The following is an 8,494-nucleotide window of genomic DNA, read 5'->3' as shown; positions in this document are numbered from 1 at the left end:
TTTTTTTTTTTTTTTTTTTTTTACTGAAAGAAACATTTGGTGTAGGACAATGTCTATAAGAAAAACACACCAGTGCGAATAGATGTGACTTATAAAGCTGGCACATAGTGAGATTGTTTGAGGATAGAAATGCAACTTTGGGATAGGAAAGAGAAGGAGAGAAAAAATTACCAAGAAAGTGTGAAATTATAATAGGGCATGTCACCAAACTTAAAGTAACAGCTCGTGGGCAAGGAACCAATAACAGATGTAAAGTCTGTTTTGTTAGGTGACATCATTAACTGAGCTCTCTGATCTATACACTCTTAAGGAACTGTCTTAGAGATCAGTGGTATTTGTGAATATGCTTTTTGGAAAAAAGTCGATTTCAAAACAAGTTATTTAAAAATATCTTGAAGAGCATTTAACCTCTTGTTCAATAAACAATGCATAGATAATGAGTAGACTAATGTTTTCTTGACTTTTTTTAAAAACAGTAATTTGTATTTAAATGATGTAAACTTGTCTGAATCAACCAATAGATTGCTATCATTTTACCATGGCAAACTGATATATAGAGAGACTCTACATAGACCTGCTTTATTGACCCCATCCCACATGCTGTATTATGGGAGAAGGAAAAGGTGAGAGACCAGTTACAACTTTTTTGAACCTGGACATCCTTTCTTTGGTAACAAAAGCCATCCTTATATAAGAAAGACAGGGTGAGAAATCTGAATGCCTGTGGTAATATTGATCACTCTTGTGGGTGCTCAAATAGCCTGAAGGCCTAGTAAAGAAGAAAGAAAAAAATTTTAAATGAGAAGAGGGAAACGAAGAGACATGAAAGGAAAAAGGAGGGGCATAAAAATGAAAAAACAGTATTAGTAAGTGAAAGGGAAAGTTGTTTCATTGTGAGGGTGGGTTGCTTACTTGCTATACTTATTTTTGCTTCCCCGTGTCTCTGTGCACCCCCAAAATTGATAGCCATAACATATTGATAGTTTCTTTCAGTCATCAATGATGTGTAAGACTAGATTATATTCAGTGTATATTATTTGAAATGTGATGTGACTGTAAGACAACCTCGAAACTGAGTTCCCTGGGTAGATAAGTAAAGGAAAAACAGAAAGTAAGTTAGGGGAAAGACTAATGGTGAGACTGTATATACATGGATAAGCTCAAACATATGATCAGCTTCCAATGTGCAACCCAAGATTTAACAAATTCAGTGCTAGAGGACTTGGGGAAAAGTCTAAGTTCCCACCATTTATTAAGCACCCGTGAGCCAGACACTCTGCCAGGGTTGGATATGCAGAGGTGAAAGATACACAGTCCCTTTGCTCAGGCAGTTCACTGATGAAGGAGGAACTCAGAGACGTTTAGTTTTGTTTTAAAAGTAGTGAGAGGAGCACCTACATTTCTCCTTTCCAAACTATGGGATGATTATCAAATGTGTCTCCAAAGGAGTTTACAGCTAAGAAGAAGTACAGGGAGAAGGGAAGTTCTACTTATCTAGATCTTAGAGCGGAAACAATGTACGATCTACGTTCTAACATATTTTATACTTGAAAGCATAATAGAAAGCCACTATTGTGAGGGGAGTGTGGCTGGCCTTGGCTTATTCCTGGGGCGCGGGGATTGTAGAGGAGGTGGGGGGACAAGTGCAAGGACAGAAGAATTCCTTCTCCCCTGCTTCTCTAGATTCTGTGTACTTTTACAAGGGAAATCAGGCTAAGTGAAGGACAGACTTGAAGGAGAAGCAGAATCGGGAAATCACAGCCTTAGAGTTGTGTATACTGTGGTTAAAGTTAGAAGGACAGCAATCTTTAATTTGCCTTGTGCTGGTGAACTGCTTGAACAAATGTTGGTATTTCTTAACACCAGCTAGGGAGCCATCTTCCTTTCCTCCACCCTGAATTACCCCAGACTTTGCAGTTGGCTTTGAGTGGAAGTTATGGTTCTAATTCTTCGCCCTCCCATTCTGCCCCCACCCCCAGGATTGATAATTTGTTTGCTCAAAGATCCTTTGAAGAAAACAACAAATTTTAGTACTGGTTGAACTTCTTTGGGAAAGGGTTTCCAAAGTGTGTCAACCTAGAATTCATCAGTTTCTTGATACAATTCTCTTTAAAACTATTGTACTTAGTCATTAAATAATTGACTACTAAGGTAATCTTCAGGTTTCTTGGGTTCAATGTAATACTTATCACTTGTGTATATTTTGCTAAGGAAAATACCTTGGGTTGGAAACAATGAACTATTGTGTGTGATTAATTCAAGTAGTTCATGGTCATTTATGTAATATATAGAATATTAAGCATTTTCCCATTTGCAAACTTCATTCTGAACATCAGCAAAGTGACATGTTTCAGGTGTTTGTTTTTTTATTAAGTGAATCATGTCTAAAAGTTGTTACATTCATAGTTGAACATTTTGAACAAAATTTCCTTTGGAGTTATTGTCTTTTCCCAGGGACTCTTCTATAGTTGGGTGGATAAAGACCATTCCTCTACATTAGCACTTCCCAAATCTTCTTGTGCATGTAAGTCATGGGAGATCTTGTTAAAACACAAATTCCTTTTACTAGGTCTGGGACAGGACCTGAGATTCCATATTTCTCAAGTCTCCTAGATGCTGTGGGTGCTGCCAAGTCTACCAACTATGCTTTGAATAATGAGGCCCAACATCAGTTTGAAAATCAAGCCTATATTCTGATTACTTTCAAAGAAGATGTGTTCGTGTCTGTTTTGTATAGAATTTTTTAATCTAAAAAAATGAAAGATAAAAAGTAAATGTCATAAACTGGTTTCCAAATTGATCACAAATATAATATTTTATAAAGCTAAATACATACAAAATGATTTCTCATACAGATTTATCTACATCAAGTCCAAAAAAGGGACACGGATATAGTCATGTACCACTCTTACCAGCCAAGAAATGACATATGGTAAATTTCTCTTCTTGATATTTTTCCCTTGATTATACCCAGATAAGTGAGCTGTATTTGGTAACACTAGAGCAAAGATGAAATTTTGTTGACAGTTAAGAAGAATTTGACAATTTCTTGCTTGGCCGAATGTGAGAAAACCTTATAAAAAACATTCTATATTAAATTCAAACTTGTAGGTGAATGCATGGCCTGAAGAAATTGATAAACATAAGCTGAAAAATGGCACCTGGATCTTCAACTTCTCGTTTTGAACTCTTTCTTGAGCTTTATTCCATGAGATCTTCCCCTTGTTATGGACTCATTGTTTCTCTTTAGTTGTCAGTGGAGGGTTGTATTCATGAGAGAGTCACATAAATTGTCTGATTTGAGCATGCCAAGTGATTTTGTCAGGCTCTCCTTTGGTCATAAATTGTTGATATAGCTATTGTGAAATATGCTGTCATAAATTTGTCATATACCATTAATGAAGGGAAAAGAAGCAGAAATTTAGTTCTGTGAGAATTCACCCAAATATCAAGCAGATGGTGTTCTACAACATTCATTTGGGAAACTGTGCGTCTGTTACATAATCTAAACTATGTCATTTTCACATTTAAAAATATTTGGGTCATGATTTAGAGTTTTTATTGGATTGTTTTTTAAACTGAGAGGAAGAAGAAAGGTAACTGTATTTTAAAACATATTTGACACATTACTAATAAAATTTTATTTCTGGTGAAATGAAGGTGCCTTTATTAAGTTGTAGGGGGGAGGGTCATGAACATGCAACAGTTGCTTTAGGTCCCTCAATTGCAGAGGCCTCATTTCAAAAGTACATGGTTCTATTTCTTCAGCAGTTTGCTTTCAACACAAAATTTGCTTAAGTATTTGGAAGACAGTCCCAATCTCTTGGCAAGTTTTCTTCACTAAATTTGGCCTCAAAGTGGTTTTTAGGTAACATGAGTCAGAAGAACATATGACAGAACTCACTCTAGTTTAGGCCTTATTCAAACAATGTAAGTATAAATCTCAGAGTCAAAGATAATTTCCCATTAGAATAGAATGGCAACAGATGTCCCCACTGGTTCTCCAGAGATTTGTTAGGGGAAGGAGAAGGGGAACACAACAGGAAGGTAGATTTTCTTCTCTTTCTCTTGGGAGCTGGTCTTTATGACCAATTTTGCAAACCAGTGATTGTGAAGCTCCCTATAATCCATTGACTTATGTGGGATATCAAAGCCCAAGTGTAAGGTATTTCCAAGAACACAATATTTTTCTGTGTATATCCAGCAAGATGATGGATTGATGAAGTATACAGTTATTAGAGCAACCCAGTAACAATGGACTCATATAAATAAAAGAGACTTAAGTGTATGTTAGAAACTTAAACACATACATATGGACACATCTAAGATGTTAACATAAAGAGCCAATTGGTCTCTTTCAGGAGACAAAAAACAACCTTCCGTGTTGTATAAGGGCCTTAGACAGTGCCTAGTATATATTTGGTGGTAATGAATCATGTTATCCAAGGGACTCTTAGCTTTTTCTTTTACAAAAAAGTGCATTTTTCCATTTGTGCTCTATTTGTGAATCCAAAAGTAGATGGTTATGCTTTTCTTTCCTATTTGAAAGTTTATGGAACACATGCACACACACTACATACACCCAAACCACAGATTGCAGGTAAATGGGGTTTTTAAAACCTATTAAGAAGTAAAAGAAAGGGGGGCATTGGGCTCTTTGCTGACAGCTCAGAGCCCAGAGCCTGCTTAGGATTCTGTCTCCCTCTCTGCCCTTGCTCACACTCTCTCTCTCTCTCAAAAATAAATAAACATTAAAAAATTTTTAATAAAAAAAGAAGTAAAAGAAAGGGTAACTCAGAATGCTTCTCTCAGGAAGCTTGGAATCTACACAGGAATTTCAAGCCATATTGAGAAGCACAAATATAGCTGAGTTGTTGAGTTGTTGGTAGTAAGGGCAACTTTAACTTCAAAACAAAGACTCAACACACACACACAAAAAGGATTTTATCATCTTGTTTTCCTATTCTCCTTTCCTGACATTACATCTCCCCATCATTCCACCCTACCTCCAGCCCAAGCCCTCTATTTGTGACCTGATTGCTACCACTGAAATTAATTAATACACATGGTAAGCTCTACCAGGAAATATCTTTATAAAGCCTTGGTTAAATCACCCCAGCCATTTGTTCATATTGTGGCAGTTTTCATAAAATTCTTTGATATGAGTCCTCTGAGTTAAATATATGTTCCATAGTGTGAGACCTGCTTCCAAACATTCACTTATCTGGAAGATATTTTTATTATGGCCCCATGAATTTTATAATTAGAACCTTATAATTCCAACCTATAATTGAAACCTTATCCTGACTGCCCTATTTTTATAAAAGACACATAGGCTAGGGGGGCCTGGGTGGCTCAGTTGGTGGAGTGTCCAATTTTTGATTTTGGTTCATGTTGTGATCTCAGGGTTGTGGGAGGGAGTCCTGCATCAGGTTCTGCACTGAGTGTGGAGTCTGCTTGGGTTTCTTTCTCCCTTCCTCTGCCCTTCATCCTTGCTTGCATGTGCTCTCTTTCTCTCTCTCTCTCTCTCTCTCTCTCTCTTAAAAAAAAAAAGACACATAGGCTAAACTCCTTCTCAAGTCAAACTCTCCAAGGAAACTTTCACTATTGATATTAAATAATTAAGAGACTAAATAAACCAGCAATGGTGTGTCTGTTTAGCTTTCAAAAGAAACCAATTCTAAAAACTCTTCTTTCTACTGTAGTTGATAGGCTATTAGGAACTGGAAAAAAATCTAAAACACTAAGTAGTCCACTGTCTCTGGGTTGAATTATGTCCACTTTCCTGGATCCCTGCATAATTGAATGGAAATGAATTGATGTAGTTTGCACAGATGTAGAGAGCTTTCTGCCTGGGGCTAAGAAACAGTCATCTTGTGGGGAGGCAGAATCACAGGAGCAACCTGGAAAGTGGGTATGAATGCACCAGGGACTTAAATATCTATTTCCATATTTAGAAGAAAAGGATCCTGGGCTTGAGTCCAAAAACTTCGACAGTGTTGTTTTTCCTTCTTTGAACTTGCTCTAAGGGTGTGAGTGCCTTTCAGACAAATGAGCTGAAATGATTGCTTCTCTCACTGTGTACTTCCCAATTTATTTTCATTGGCTTGATTTCTTCTGAAGAAACTTGTGTGTTCTTTATGTACTGCTGACCTGCTGCTTCAGAAACTTGTGTCTAATAAAAAGAACAAAAACCCTAGGCTTAATGGTTCTGCATATACAGTTTGATGTTACCTGGGAGAAGCCCAAATGAAGATTACGGTGTTGGAAAAATGCTCCCAGACAAGGTGAGAAAATATACATTTTATACATAAATTATATAAATTATGACAACAGTTTAGTAACGGTTCTAGCCTTTTCTCTCATATCTAGTATCTTCCACAACAACTCTGCTTGTAAAACACATCCCCATAAGAAAGTTTGTAAGGTAGGTATTGACTTTTAATCTTAGTTTCCCAGTCCAACTCTATGGGAAACACCCATTACATTAAATATTTTGCTTTTGTGGGTATCTTTTGTTGCCTGAATAATGAGAAGCTATTTCAAAAATTTGGGTTCCCACATTTTTGCTTACTGCCACCAATAGATCTCAGAGATTTGCTTCTCTGAACTATTTTAGATTAAATGAAACCAGTTGAGAGCTACCTGGAATATTGAGATTTTAAAGATACCATCCTGCCTCACAGGGAAAAAATATAGAAGGGATAAGAAAAATATATACAAGATTCTAAGTCAAAATAGGTTTGTCTAAATTGAATGAAAAATACAAGGTTGTTCTGTGGGAGAATGAGGAAATCCCATTAAGTTGGGAAGAACAGGCAGGTATTAATGAAAAAAGTAGAGTTCAACAACAACTCTGAAGAAAAGGTAAAATTTTAATAGGGAGAAGAAGGGGATCCATGACCATAGGGACAAAATTGGGACTGTGGGGGTATGAGTGGGGGACAATCTGTAGACTGGATTAGCTGAAGCAAGGGAAGCAATGAAACATGAGATTATAAAATGATTTGGGGGCATTTTGTGGAGGGTTTTGAGCATCAGGCTGAGGCATTTGAATACTGTTTGGTAAGTAACAGGGAACCATTGATGGTTTTTTGTTGGCACTTTGGGAAAGTTAGTCTTGCAGTAGTTTATCTGATGGACTGGAACAAGGAAAGAGAATAGATGGGGGATATGTGAGGTAAGGTGCTTGGTAGATAAAGAAATTATGTGGTAAGTGGAAGTGGCAAGATAGTTATGAGAAACATTGCAGAGACATGGCAAATGTTTGGATATGGAGAGTGAGAGAGAATGAGTGAAAGGTAGCTATATGGTCTAGCCCTTCATGTCCAATATGGTAGCCAGAGCCACATGTAGCCAATTCAACTATAGCTAGTCTACATTGACATGTAAGTGTAAAATGTACTCTGGATTTCTAATAATTTTTCATCAAAGGATGTAAATTTCATTAATTTTAATATTGATTACATGTAAAAATCCTGATATTTTATATATTTTGGGTTAAATACAACATTTAAAGATTAACATGTTTCTTTTAAAACTTTTTTTTTTTTAATGTTTATTTATTTTTGAGAGAGAGAGACATAGAGTGTGAGTGGGAGAAGGAGACACAGAATCCAAAGCAGTCTCCAGGCTCTGGGCTGTCAGCACAGAGCCTGATGCAGGGCTCAAACTCATGAACCATGAGATCACAACCTGAGCTGAAGTTGGATACTTAACCAACTGAGCCACCTAGGTGCCCCTTCTTTTAAAAATTTTAATGCGACTAGTAGAAAATGTAACATTACATGTGTGACTCACATATTTCTATTGTGAAGGGCTTGTTTAGACTCTAGAGAACTAGGAAAATGGTGAACTATCTATGGACATAGAGGAAAGAGTGGGAGCTAGTTGAGAGGGAAAAATCACCAACTCAGACTTTAACATTTTAGCTTGGAGTGAAACATTCAAGTGAAGTGTCAAGCAGTTGAAAATACAAATGTGGCATTAGGAGAGGGTTGAGTGGTCAATTGCTAAATTGCCAAATCTTCCAGAACTACTGAGAAGAGTTCAAAAGGATGATTATCATTTGAGTATATGGCAAATAATTTATGCATTCGGGCATAGCTCTTAAAATTCAATATGGCACATGTGGACCTCTTTGACCTTCCATATGGGCCTTTATCCTTACAAAATTCTCTTTAGTTTCAAATTCTTACAGAAATAAATGATGTACAAAGTGCTGAGGACTTAGGACAGTGTGAGAGAGGAGGGTGCAGTGTGCTTCCATGGCTGTATCCAAACTGATCACTGGGGTGTGGCAATCTGAGTACTGACATTAAGAAAAAAGACACCACATATGTTTTGGAGTATTCAGGAGGAAGCAAAGATGTTTTTTATGATATTATAATCTGATTTGTGGCCATAAAACACCACCAGACAGTGAGATTCTTCTTCAGTCCCACTGTATCTAGAATATACCCAATAGATGCTCCATACACTTTGATCCAATATT

Source organism: Crocuta crocuta, unplaced genomic scaffold, assembly GCF_008692635.1.
Source record: "Crocuta crocuta isolate KB4526 unplaced genomic scaffold, BGI_CrCroc_1.0 scaffold55, whole genome shotgun sequence".
NCBI classification, from domain to species: Eukaryota; Metazoa; Chordata; class Mammalia; order Carnivora; family Hyaenidae; genus Crocuta; species Crocuta crocuta.
Note: the sequence above shows the minus strand (reverse complement) of the source record.